Source organism: Anastrepha obliqua, chromosome 3 (assembly GCF_027943255.1).
Source record: "Anastrepha obliqua isolate idAnaObli1 chromosome 3, idAnaObli1_1.0, whole genome shotgun sequence".
NCBI lineage: Eukaryota > Metazoa > Arthropoda > Insecta > Diptera > Tephritidae > Anastrepha > Anastrepha obliqua.
The window spans coordinates 87,454,436-87,468,878 of record NC_072894.1 but is presented as its reverse complement, the minus strand read 5'-3'; positions in this window follow the sequence as shown (position 1 = coordinate 87,468,878).

Sequence of the window (14,443 nt, the reverse complement as noted above, 5' to 3'; positions counted from 1 at the left end):
CTTCTTTATCACTCAGTTGTTTTGTCTTCAATTTTTTTTGCAGGTGTCAACAGGGTTAATTATTAACCCATGGTTACACCTAACTCCGCATCTACACTTCATATAATTCATCTTACAATCGAAAAGTCAGGTGTAGACCGCGAATTTTATTGATACAATATATATAACTACCGAATTTCTTCCTTTCCTGTTTTAACATCAGCTAACATTTTGTAGCAAGAATAATAGAGAAACCAGAGGTCGCAAATAATGTTGTTGTTCTTGTTGTAGTAGCATAATCATTCCCCATACTTCCATACGGGGGGCTGGAATGACAGTCCTTGGCCGGATATAAATCCGGGTCGTTTCGGTAACGTAGAACCGAGTGTCGTGGAAACGTCGCAAATAATTGTTGACCGTTTCTCGTTGTCTGCAAATAAGTGTCTTTTACTCAAACTTTGAGAAAAAACTCAAAGAACATCCGATTGCAATGGACCTTAAACGAGCTCGCTTGCGCTCGGCGTGCAACCTTTTTTTTTTTTTTGTTTTGCTTTGTTCTGATTGTTCCCCAACCGTTTGTTTGAGTGAAACGAAGAAAAAGGGCTTTTGTGTATGCATTGGTATGTATGCGAGTGTTGCTTTGGCTAAACATATTATTTGCGTTCGTGAATTGTGTGTGTGCGGTTAAATAATATATTTTGTGCAAAATGGGAAGAGTTTTGAATAAAAAGGGTTGCTCAATTCTTTGAATTTAATCTGCAAAAAAATAAATCAATTTGTAATATATGCAGTTTGAAATTGTCAGGCACTCATGCTACAAATTTAAAACTAATTTAACTACAACACATGCAAAAATTTATAAAGAATGGGACAATAACGAGGAAAAAAGAAAAGTGACGTATCACCCGAGTGAAAATTCGATTGTTTCTTTAATATTAAAAATTGTCAGCACCGATGGAAAACTATTTCTGTTCCTGGACAGTGAAGGGCATGAACCCAATAACACTTAACGATTTATTAGTTATTAAGTTCAACTCGTAATAAATAATAAATATATACGTAAAAAATGATGCTTAAAAAAACAGCAAAATCATTGGAAATAAATTTAAATTGTTCTTTAAAAAAAATTAATTTCTTTTTATGTACAAGGCAAATTAACTCGATGTTCTTAAAAGAGCGTCACACAAATGGCTGAACTCAATGCGCTTAAGAGAAAACAAAAACAAAAAGAAAAGTAGTCTCTTGCTCAGAGCGAGAGCGAGTATGTATGCTTTTTTCGGATGTGTTCACGAACATAGCGTAAAGAATAAAACGGTGAACAGTTATTCGCATGCTATAACAGAAACAGATAATGCCCTCCAAATGCACCGTGTCGTACGAGCTCAGGAATAAGCAAGCAAAAGGAAGAGAAATTACTTGTTTGTAAAGAAAAAGAGTATGGGAAAGCAATCCTTATCATGTCGGTCTCCTTGCCGCGGGGATGAGGCTTAAGTGGCGAGTTAATCCCATTCTATGGAAATTAACTTACCACGAACTAAGAGGGCAGCTTCATATAGGAATTGGGTATGCACTCAACCGCGGAACGGCGGAATTGGTGGCCACCCACGTACTATGTGGAGAGCACCGTACCGACAACCTGGCAGGAGGTATAAAATGCATTTTCCTACAATGTGGAGGCTAACCAAGGATCTCTCTGCACGAGGTAACCCACTTCTGGGAAATCCTCCCGTGGAGCAATCGACGGCTCGGGCATCGGATGTGCAGGCCCGAACCCCACATTCCCCTATGACCGGAACTGACACCCAGGGTTCCGGAGGAAGCGCACTACTAGTGGTGAAACATGGCACATTGGCTATGCCAATGGAGAGCCGAGTGAGTGTGAGCGATATACCGCCGTCGAAATGATCTGAAGCAACTGAACAAGTTGTGGAGGATGCGGAGATGGCGGACAATCTCTCAGTAGACTCAGACGGATCTCTGGTACCGAGTAAGTCTTTGACAACGGTTAAACCTGGTGTGAATCAGGTAAGTACCGGTAAAAAGACCGAAGTTATTGGACATTCGAACGCAGGTGTTGGTCTAACCGCAAGGCAGATCAAACGAAGAAGACAGAAGGCGAGAAAAGCCGAAGCACTAGCTAAGGCAAGGACTCAAGCAAGGACTCGACACCTGTAACGGCAACGCGAAAACGGGGCAGAACAGAGGATTCCTCTGTAGCGCTGCGCTCTTCCGGAAACGAAACGGGATCTGTGCCAACGACCGGGAAGAGGAGAAAGACAAAGAAGAGGACAGTCGAGAGACGGAATTCGGAAATGACTGCATCCTCGACCCAATCCGAGGCAGACAAACCTTTGCCTGACAAGGCAGAGGCTAAGGGACCTCAAATGTCGAATGACACTCTTCCGTCAACGTCTGGCGAATCATTCGCGAGAATGGCAGCAAAGGCAATGACGGTGAAGATACATACCGACAAACAAGATGGTCTACTGTCCAAAGGGCAACAAGACTATCTTGACAGCTATCTTTGGAAAGCTATCGGTGAGTCGAAAGACGCGCCGACGTTCGAGGGGAAAAGCGTGGTGGACGGCATCGTAAAGGTGCACTGTTTCAATGCTTTTTCCCGAGAATGGCTAGAAAAAGCGATAGCAAAGATTTCAGCCTGCGAAAACAGCAAGTTTATTCTTGTTGAGAGTAGCAAAGAAAGGCTGGTACGAGCGAGTGTTTGGATTCCGGGTCCTTCCTGTAATTCAGCAGAACTCCTCAAACGCATCCGTGTTCAGAATAAGGATCTTGACACGACTCTCTGGGGAGTATACTCGTGCACCAGGCAGAAATCCGCTACCACTTCGGAGGCGGGTTCCCACCTGGTACTGGGTATCGATCTTGGGTCCCTCAAGGTTCTTAAGTCGAAGTACGGGTGCCGTCCTCACCTACATCTGTGGCGGATCCAGTTCCGTGTCCAGGATAAGGTGGAGGACAAAGCGTAAATATACTCAGTCTCATGACTGAAGTAATATTTACACAGATAAATCTGTAGCATAGCAAAGCGTCTACGGCTCTCTTGTGCCGTAGGCATGCAAAACTGCAAACAAACCCCCACATAATACTTATACAAGAACCATGGGTATGTCACAAGCGTATCTGTTGTCTAAGTGCTATGTCGTGGGGACAAATACTTCATTGTGAAGGGAATGTGAGACCGCGATCATGTATTATCATGCCGAGGTTTATCGAACACACGATGTTAAAAGAGCTATGCTCCGGAGATATTGTTGCTGCAAAAATAAAGTACTTGAAAAGTGGGAACAGTGTCGAAGCTATCATAGTTTCGGCCTACCTACCCTACGACTCTTTACAGCCACCTCCTTCGAGGGAGCTAAGAGAAGTGGTCAAGTACGCAGAATCCAATAATCTGGGACTAATAGTGGGCTGTGATGCAAATTCACAGAACATTGTGTGGGGAAGCAGCAAATGCAACCCCAGAGGTCTCAAGTTACTGGATTTTATCCTGTCATCCGATTTGGTCATCCAAAACACTGGTAACAAACCAACTTTTGTGACCAGAAGGAGACAAGAGGTGATTGATTTAACACTTACCAATAGGTCAGTTGGAAATCAAATCAACCGATGGCGAGTTTTGGAAGAGGACTCTCTTTCTGATCATCGTCTTATCGAATTCCGACTGGGAATCGACACAATATCAATACCTTCCGGTAGGAATCCTCGAAATATGGACTAGGACAGGTATGGTGAGCTTGTAACAGAGCGATTACCAAACCTGAAAAAAACTCAAATCAGCAGAAATGATTGAAGATGCTACTAAGAAATTAGAAGGTACTTTAATCAATTGCTTTGAGGAACTGTGTCCACTCAGGCAAAGCAGACAGGGGAAAGCGGTTCCTTGGTGGAACCCTGAACTGCCGAAGCTTCGTGTACGGTCCAGGAAACTTCTTAATAAGGCCTTGAAGACCAAAACAGAAGAGGACTGGGCCAATCATCGACTTACACAGAGAGAATATAAGAAAAAAGTACGGCAAGCCAAACTTGAATCCTATAGAAATTTCTGCAGTAACGTCGAAGAAATGAGGGAAACAGTGAGACTTTGTAAGGTCCTTCATTTAGACCGCTCAGTAAGGCTGGATTCCATTCGAAAACCTGATGGTTCATACACCATTTCCAAATCGGAAACGCTTAATGCTCTACTCGAAACCCATTTTCCGGGTAGTAGAACTCTCTCTGAATTTGAGAGTGGCATGAACAATGACGGTGGCAACGGTGGAGTCTCTAGGTACAGCTGGTATATTGCTAGTCGGATAATGACAAGGGAATCGATAAGGTTTTCCTTATCTTCCTTTGAGAACTTTAAGTTCCCTGGACCTGACGGAATATATCCAGGAATGCTTAAAAAAGGAGGAGACAGGCTGATTGAGGCCCTGAAAAGGATGTTCACAGCCTGCCTTGCATTTGGTTATATACCATCCCAATGGCGACGCGTAAGAGTAGTATTTATTCCGAAACCAGGAAAAGATGACTATTCCCTAGCAAAAAGTTTTAGACCAATCAGTTTGACATCGTCCATGTTGAAAAGTCTGGAACGAGTGGTGGAAAAACATATTCGAGAGGGTATTGCCGAGAAGTCCACTTAGTAGAAATCAACACGCTTACCAGAGTGGAAAATCATGTGAATCAGCCTAAGGGTGCGACCAGAGTGAGCGCTGAAAGCCGAGCCGAGATTGCCAGTGCGATAAAGATTGTCAGTGCGATAAAACTGATTACATACAAGTCAATACAAATAAGCTTGTGTATAACACAGTGAACGCCGACAAAAGCAGAGAGCAAAGCCGATGAGTGCGAGAAAACAGTTTCAAAGCGTTTTGCGCGCTTTTTTGCATTGTTGATGTTTACTTTTTAGAGTGCAGTTGTGTTTTTTAATGGTTTAAAAATAAAAAAAAATGGATATCGATCAAATAATCATTATATAAAATGAAATTCACCAAATTCATTCCTTTTTAGTGTAATTGGATGTTTTCCAAACTCTTTTGTGTTAATAATTGCATTAATCACACTAGGAGAAGCAAAATACTCTTCATCAGATGAATCCATTACCGTGTACAGCAATTTTATAAACACAAATGAACAACAAAACTAAATGACATAAGAGCAAAATACATGGAATAAACAGAATTTCAGCGCTGATTCTCGCATTCACTGTGTTATATACAAATTTTCTTCTCGCATGAAAATAAGCGTCAATAAGCTCGGCTTGGCTCCGCTCGGCATCAGCGCTCACTCTGCTCCCACCCTTACACGATCTTGTTAGCAAGATTGAAGCTGGGCTGGAAGCTGACGAATACACAATGGGCGTGTTCGTGGACATTGAGGGGGCTTTTGATAATGCCCCTTTCGGCTCGATATGTTCTTCTGCCGAACGACACGGAGTTAATCAAGCCATTATAAAATGGATATACTCCACGCTCTCTGAGAGGCTGTTAACCGCTGGTGGGAGCGATGACGAGCAAATCACAGTCAGGGCCAGGCAAGGATGTCCCCAAGGGGGTGTTCTTTCTCCGCGGCTGTGGTGCTTCGTCGTAGACTCCCTATTAGTGGAGATGAAGGAACTCGGCTTTCACGTCCAAGCATATGCGGACGACGTCTGTGCGCTAACATCGGATAAATCCTTAAGAAGACTTTGCACGAAAGTGCAGAGGATTCTTGACAAAATCGATGAATGGTGCATGAGACAAGGTCTTTCCGTTAATCCGAACAAAACAACCATAGTCTTGTTTACGAGAAAACGGAAATTGGATGGACTCAGTCTTCCAACACTGAAATTTGATGTCAGATTTCCATTGCGTGAGCAATGGAGCAATCCAGAATGCATGCAGGGAGGTTTGACGGATATTTTCTTTACCGATGGTTCCAAGACTGAAATAGGGTCTGGAGCCGGATGGTACTTAAACGATAGTAATAAGTATCACTATGCTACGGGGGGAATGGCAACTGTTTTCCAAACAGAAGTTTTTGCCATCCTAAAAGTAGCCGAATGGATAATCGAGAGGAGATGGAGCGGGAAACAGATTGGAGTCTTCAGTGACAGTCAGGCTGCATTGAAGTCCCGGGAGAACACGAAGGAAACCTCAAAGATTGTTCAAAAATGTAAGAAGAAGCTTAATTCTGTCGGAAGACAAAACAGGCTTGTACTTATATGGGTTCCGGGACACTCCGGTGTTCAAGGAAACGAAATTGCCGACGAATTGGCCAACCGTGGATCATCGGTGCCCCCACAGGGGCCAGAGCCAATAATCGGAATCAGTCCCGCAGGAATCAAGAATTGGATCAACGATTATGTACGCAATCTACATAAAGAGCGATGGTCCGGCCTAGAACGCTGCAGAACTGCAAAGTGTTTTGTGTTAAGTCCGAACAGAAAACTATCAAACTTTCTACTAAAACTTAGAAGGAAAGACATTCGGTTGATGGTCGGTATCATTGCAGGACACAACCCATGGGGTCAGCATATGACCACCGTTGGAATCATAGAGGACCCTGTATGCCTGTCATGCTTGGAGGAGGCGGATAACACTGAGCACTTTCTCTGTGAGTGTCCTGCCTTTGCTAGAGCGCGACTACGAGTATTGGGTTCCGATGTCATGGGAATGAGTAATATTCGTTCTCTAAAACTGGAGGATATTTACAGATTTGCCAAAGAATCTGGAAAATTCTCACAGGACTACTAACTATCTCTATCTCTGTCTCTATTCTTTCCTATCTCTTTCTCTGATACTTTTCTCCCTCCCTCCTTGACTATCTACCCCCTTTCCATAGCTTTAAATACAATGGGCTTTTTAGCCTGAGTGTTTTAGGAGCCACCAAATCTCCTGGTGCTCCTTTGCTCGACCTCTTCAAATTCAAATTCATGGGAAAGCAATGGGAACAACCAAACAGAAGATATTAAACGCACATACACACACACTTTCTTGGCAGCGTCTTCCGCATAAAAACGTAAATAACTGCATTTGGAGGTTTTATATTAATTTGTGTCTTCACAATTTAACATACGGCATTTCGTTTTTATTAGTTTAAATCTCAGAAATCACAAAACTACCAAACCAATCACTGAGTTTTCACAAATACGTAATTTTTCCTACTTTTTTTGTTTTGTTCGTTGGTTTTGCATTGCGAACTTCTCAAAATCGTGAAAAATAGAGTAACTGTAATGGCGACATGCGACACTAAACGCGTCAATTATATATATATATGTACATATAACATTTTGTAGTTTGGCAACTCAAACAGCCATTTGGCAGATATTAATGTGGGGTAATGCAACGATTAGACCATAACGTTACTTTCATAGTTTCATATTCGGAGTGGAGTGGTCGAAGTGCGAATCGAAAATAAATAGTTTACGTGACTGGATCCATTCAAGGTTTAAGTAGATAGCCGAATGACCAGTTACGCCAATTCATTTGAGATATTTACTTTAAATATCATCGGAAATGTCGCCGTAGATGTTACAAATGTCAGCCGAATTATCGTCGAAGTCAAATGCGTCATGCCTTCCATCCCTGGACGGCACTGTCCCATTCCCTATATTTAAGCTACAGTTCAAAAGAACAACAACTTTAAATCACTGGAGTACTGCAGACAAAGTTGCTGCTTTGGTTGTCGCGTTGAAGGGTTTCTCCACCGAAGTACTGCAGACAGATAAGCTGATCTGCGTAACTATGAGAGTCTGATTGCAACAATGTAAGAGTCGTGACCAGAGGCAACAAATGTTCCAGATGATACCGACGAATTGCTACCAGAAATCAAATGAAACCTTCCAGAAATATGCCACAGAGATTGAGCGTTTGGTGCATTTCGTGTATGCAAAGGAAAGTGCAAATTTCGTAGGAAAGGTGAAGTGCCAAACATTGACAAGGGGTATACGGTATCCGGATACCGAATACTCAATACCGAAAAGGATGATTTCGGAAATAATGTATTTCGCACTGACACAGGGCACAGCAGCTGTATTCATCAAGCCAGTGCACAAAGTCCAGCCCCTGCGGGTTACGTTGGCTAGAATTTGCCCGCGGTAACGGATGCCTGTCGTAAGAGGCGACTAGAATCCACTCCTCAGCCTGTTAGCCATGAGCATTAACTCAATGGTAATAGGCTGATCGAAAAGGATGCATAACCGGCTTGATGAAGGTGGGAACACTGTCGGCATTGGAGCGTCTGACTACCTAACAGTTTTCCTGGCAGACAGGACACCAGGATTGAGACTAGTAAGATTCTGATTACGGCATACTGGACACGATTTGGAACTGAGGTAATTGGGCTTGATGTGTTCCTCTGCAACCTTAATAAACGGCTTGAAACCCCGAGGAAACGGCGTGCAGAAAGGAACACCATCACCTCCGTCCTATTAAAACCTTGGCAGGTCTTAAGATACGTTCAATGATCGTAACCACTAACACTGGTTGTGTAGGTTGGGTTAAGATGACTCCCCATTAATTACGATTGGGGCTTGGCTCTGAACTCTGGACCCCATAGGGGCATGGATCCTTTTAGGAAACTACTTATACTATCGGAGACAGCGGTCTTAAGTTTGGATGCAAAAGCATGGAAAAAATTATCGAAACACCTAACACTAAAACACAAAACCAAAAACAAACACCACATGAGCAGGCAAATATCGTTAGGAGAAGCTCTATTGTGATAAATTCATCTCCCCTTAAAGACTACCGAAGCAATATAGCAACCGGCGGAACAACGAACCTAATGGCGGTATTCGCAGGGCACAAAAACCGCATGTCGCTAACGCTGTGAAAAAGGCAACAGCAAAGCCAGCAGGACTTCTGACGAGCTTCCTGAGCTCTGCCAATAAAGTTGAGCCAAACAAAATGGTACTTCTTCTTAATTGGCGCGATAACCGCTTACGCGAATTTGGCCGAGTTTAACAAAACTCACCAGTCGTTTCTTTCTCGTGCTAACCGTCGCTAATTGGACACTCCAAGTGAAGCCAAGTCCTTCTCCACCTGATCTTTCCAACGCAGAGGAGGCTTTCCTCTTCTTCTACTACCACCAGCTGGTACCGCATCGGATACTTTTAGAGCCGGAGCGTTTGTATCCATTCTGGCGACATGACCCAGCCAACGTAGCCGCTGTATCTTTATTCGCTGCGCTATGTCTATGTCGTCGTAAAGCTCATACAGCTCATCGTTCCATCGCCTGCGATATTCACCGTTGCTAACGTGCAAAGGTCTAAAAATCTTACCCAGAATCTTTATCTCAAGCGTCGCTTAATTGTCATCGTCCACGCTTCTGCGCCATAAGTTAGGACGGGCATTATGAGAGTCTTGTAGAGTGTTAGTTTTGTTCGTCGAGAGAGAACTAATAGATGAGACCTATTTAAAATAGATCAATTTTATGTGTATCGCGCAAATTATTATCGGTGGTGTTTTTCTATATTTCAAAAATATAATTTTAGTAATGAAAATTAAATTTAAATTAATTGAATCTATTCTATAACTTTTATTGCAAATTGTAGTTGAACAGTGTCAAAGTCGCTGGAGGTCACTTTGCGATCAATATGTAAAAGAAAGTTGAAAGAAAAGCACCTTTGGGAAGTGCGGCGAAGCAGTTTGGAGGATGGCAATATATGGAATCGATGGCGTTTTTACGACGACATGTGGCGCCACGAAGGTAAACTTTAAGTATCTCTCATAGTTATTACTCCACAAGCTTCGATAGCAACACCCGAGTACAGGATGCGTTACATTCGCCGCTGATCGTTGAGGTTTACCCTGAGGAAGGGTATGAGCATCAGCCACCCGTCGGAACAAGAAATAGCCTCCAGCGCAACTACAAGCAGAAGCAAAAGGAACGAGGAACGTTTGGATACGCTGTGTGGTGCTGTTAGCGAGTGGTTGAAGAAAGATACAACTCCAGTACTAGTAAGTAGCAACGCCGATTTTTTTAAGGTGTTGGTTACTTACCTGATAAAACATTCGGCCTTAAATTCAAATTTTAAATTTAGTTTTCAGTGATGAGCAAATGTGTGAATGCGATTTGCCGCAAATTTCATTATTTGTTTAACAATGAAATGTGCATGGTCGTGAAGTTTTTATTTTCTTGTTTTTTTTTAACATGTTAATGTGCAATGTATGAATTAATGAATTGCTGTTATATTAGTGAGTTGTAATACAGAGTAAAGTAATTATATTCCAACAATTTTGAATGAAGTTTGTAATGAAAATATCGCATTGAAATGATAGTAGCCTTAAGTAAATACATTTTTTGTATATTATTAATTTATTTATTGCGATCTGTTTGATACCATTTAACAATATTTATACTTAAATCAAAGATACTGCACGATATATGCATGGAAAGCACCCACCCAGTGGTGCAACCATTCCTCAATTTTTGCTTTAATTGTCCTTGGAATATTTCGATGTTCGAGTTAGCTGCGGTGCCCTAAAGTTGTATGCCATATGTCCATAGTGGTTTTAGAATAGCTGAGAAACAATAAACCCTTCCGTGAGTCATTTCATTTAGATTGCACTCTGCCTACTCAGATTACAGAGGTTTACTGCTCCAGCCCGATCACAATCTGCTTCCGATCCAGTATGCCATAATCAGGATCTTACTGGAATCAATCCTGATGGCCCGCAGGCCATACTGTTATATTATCACCAGCTGCTCCTAACGTGGAGAACAGTCGCTGACCAGGTAGCCGCCCACTATGAGTCAGACGCCCCTGGATTTTTTTTTTGCGATCACCATGCCGTACATGGTGAAGGGGACACTTATTTGTGAAAGGCGGTGTCGAGTCGCCTTTGACACAGAAACCTCATCGGAACAGCTGGCTTTTATACCGTGTCCTCCGTCTCTGCCGCTCTTTGTCGGGGGTTATTTATTTGTCACAACTTATTCGCAATTGACCCGCTACTACAGGCCGTCCGGCTATCCGCAACCTGCCGACCCCCACGGTAGTTTAGAGGCCAGCTTAGTCGTCCGATCCCTAGGGAGCGTGGACCTCCGTAAGTGCTACTTGTAGTGGGGTACTCTTGCCATCTAACCTACCTAGGATATGAAATAAACTATATTATAATATCTATTTTGTGTTTTTTTCCATTTTTTTAGGGCTAACGAAAACAATTTTGAAATCAGGAGTCTAGGTAAAAAGTTAGGATTTTTGACACTTTTTCTATACGGTGTGCGGTGTGTTGAACTTCCCAGCAACCGCAACCCACACTTCTGAATGCTCTTTTCTGGCTTTTGGTGCTGTAAATTGGCTCTTCGAAGCGTAACGATGCTGCTGCATGATTTGGAATATGCTGGCTTTCAGCCCTTTATTACTCACCAAGACGAATTTTTCTGTGGAAAAAATATATATGTACAATTAATATGTTATTCAAATTCTATATTAGCAAAATATTAACCAAGCAACATTTTCACTAGCTTTAAGTGCTCCCCTTCCAATTTAAATCCAACTAGCAGTTATAAGCGTTGTCACCCCCACAAGGCCAAAATCGACAAAATTTCATTTCATTTGGTTATACAAACCCTTTAGAGCTCATTGCCAGAGAGCATGAATTAAGCTCGATCTATTTATGCGATTAATATGTGTGACGAAGTAAAATATGGTAAGATGTAGTTTATTTCTAAAGGATCTTCCTTTCACCCTCGTTCACTATTTTCTAAATTGAGGGCGGCTAGCTTGGATCCAGTGCGTTTAACGAGGTATGCATGTTTGCTTTCTGGACCACTCCATCGGCTTCTGGGTAGACTTTTCCGATGATACCATGATACCATTGGAACATTTGCGTTGCGTATAAAACTGTGTCACCAATTTCAATTGATTTTGCAGTTTGGCATCACTTGGCATGTCACGTTAAAATGGGTAGGTCCATTTTATACCAACATGACGGGATCTTTTATGATTTATACGCTTTCGCCCTTGAATAGCTGTCCACGGAGCTTGAGACCTCGCTTGATCGCGAGGTACACGGACCGTGTTTATATTAACTCCCACATTCGACACGTTAGTAAGAGCTGCAACAGCATTAGTATAAGTAAATGAAGCCCTGTGAGTGGACGCAGTCGACGTGTTGGTATTAGCAGCAGTACCAGTGGCATAACTGAGAGAAGCAGTAGGTGCAGTTGTCGACGTCATTACACTATCACCAGTGACGGATGATGTTCTGAATAGCTCTACTGCTATCTTGGCCTCTCTTAACACAGCAGGGTCTCATGATTATTAGTGTAGTTTAAAACACTAGAAGCAGCAACATTGCCCGAACTCTAGTATTAGAAAAATGGGAATTGGCAACAAATGGAAAAAAGAGCAGCGTCGATGATATGTGATGACGACGAGTGAGTAGCTGCACTTAATTTGTTTTTGGGTGTGTTATCGCTCTTTGATTTGACTACAGATGCCTTGACAAAGGCATGCTGGTATTTGACCTCAACAGTGAGAAGAGCAGTCTTTTTTAGAGACCACTTAGAGCTAATAAATAAAAAAAAGAGTTTAGAAATTCATAAAATTCATTCTTTAACATTGAAAATTCAAGGGGAAAAGAACTCAAGATCTCATTGAATTCTCTTAGAACGCGGGCAATAGGATCATAACGCCCATAATTCGTGTTAAAAAATTTAAGATGAAATGGGTATGTGTTACATAGAGTCTTAGCAGGGATCTAAAAGTGAATGCCTCGCGACAGAGATGAAGAATCAATTTCAAAATCTAAATTCAAAAGACGGTGGGACTATAGGCCTTCTACTTTCTACTTTCACAAGCCAAAATGCCAATTGAAGATATGAACGGGAAAATCGTAACTGATTCCACACAGCAGCTTAATCGGTGGTAAGAACACTTTCTGGAAATCTTCAATATCCCCGACTGTGACCACGGCCAACTTGAGTTCAGCAGCGGAAAAATAAACGAATAAGCGATATTGGCTCCTCTCCGCCAACGATAGACAAAATAATTTGAGCGATTAAGCCTATGAAATCCGGAAAATCAATTGGTGTTGACAATATTTCTGATCCTGAGGTGTTAGTCCATTTCTGCGGCTGTTTTTCAACTGCATGTGGGAATTGTAGAAAATGCCAGAAGACTGGATGCAAGCAATTTCAGTAAAAGTTCCAAAGAAAAGATCATGGGTTGATCATATTGGCACACTGTAGATAATAGCGGAACAGGTTAACGAGCTACAGGAGCCTGGAAGACCCACTTCTTCGGACGACATAGTACTTCTCTCCAGCCAAAAAAACCACATGCAATCAAAACTGAACCCTTTAGTATATCAAGCGTTGGCCGAAAAATAAATTTTGATAAAACTAGAACTATGGACACCAACACTTCCTCTGCATCTTTTAAGGTTTACCACAAACTAATTAAAGAGGTGGACGAGTTCACGTATTTGGGTAGACTAATAGCCGTAGCCGAATGGGTTGCTACGTGACTACCATTCGGAATTCAGAGAGAACGTAGGTTCGAATCTCGGTGAAAGACTAAAATGAAGTTTTTTTAATAAGGGTTGCACCTCGACGGGCAATGACAAACCTCCGAGTGTATTTCTGCCATGAAAAAGCTCCTCATAAAAAACAGCGGAGGAGGCGCTCCGCCAAACACCAAAAAAAGGGTGTACGCGCCAATTATATATATATGTATATATGAGGCAAGAATATGAAAGGAAAGGATGCATTTACTGGCATTTAGTATTCGAAACCATTGAGCACAAATACCAAATTACAATTGTTCAACTTCAATATCAAACCTGTGCTGCTCTACGGCTGTGAAAAATGGTTGGCGTCCAAACATCGAACAAATTGCAAACCTGCGTGCAATCTTGCGAATCTGGTGGGCGGATAATTAGATTTCCAACGAAGAAGTAATGAAACGGATTAAGCCTATTTGTGGTGTGCATCTTATTGTTCCACAAATGGAGGGACCAACAGTTTTAAGCCGACTAGGACGGCAAATGGTTTTTATGAGGCGCTTTTTCGAGCTTTTCAAGTAAAAGCAATAAATAATAATAATGGCGAGATGGTCCCTTTACTCATACACAAACTCAGTTGATCAAGAATGGAGTCCGTATTCAATGTATTTACAGTGTACTGCAATGAGAACTACACAACCGAAATAGCAACCTGTACTTTTAACGTTCCAGAATTTTCGAATTATAACTTCGAAATCCAAATGAGCTCTACGAGTGCGTAGTCTCCAACTTAGTACGGCAACCATATTTTAAAAATAAATTTTTAACTGCTTTAGTGATGTAGCAGTCCCATGTCACAAAATGGCTATATTTTCTTGTCTGGAAGGTCGTCCTTTGGAAAAAATTTCAAAGGGCGAAACTTGACATCAGCAGGCCAAATCGATAGTTTCAGAATTTGGTCAAATAACGATGGCGGAACTCTTAACTTAAAATAATTTTTTTTAAACTTTGGACATCAGTATCCTTTT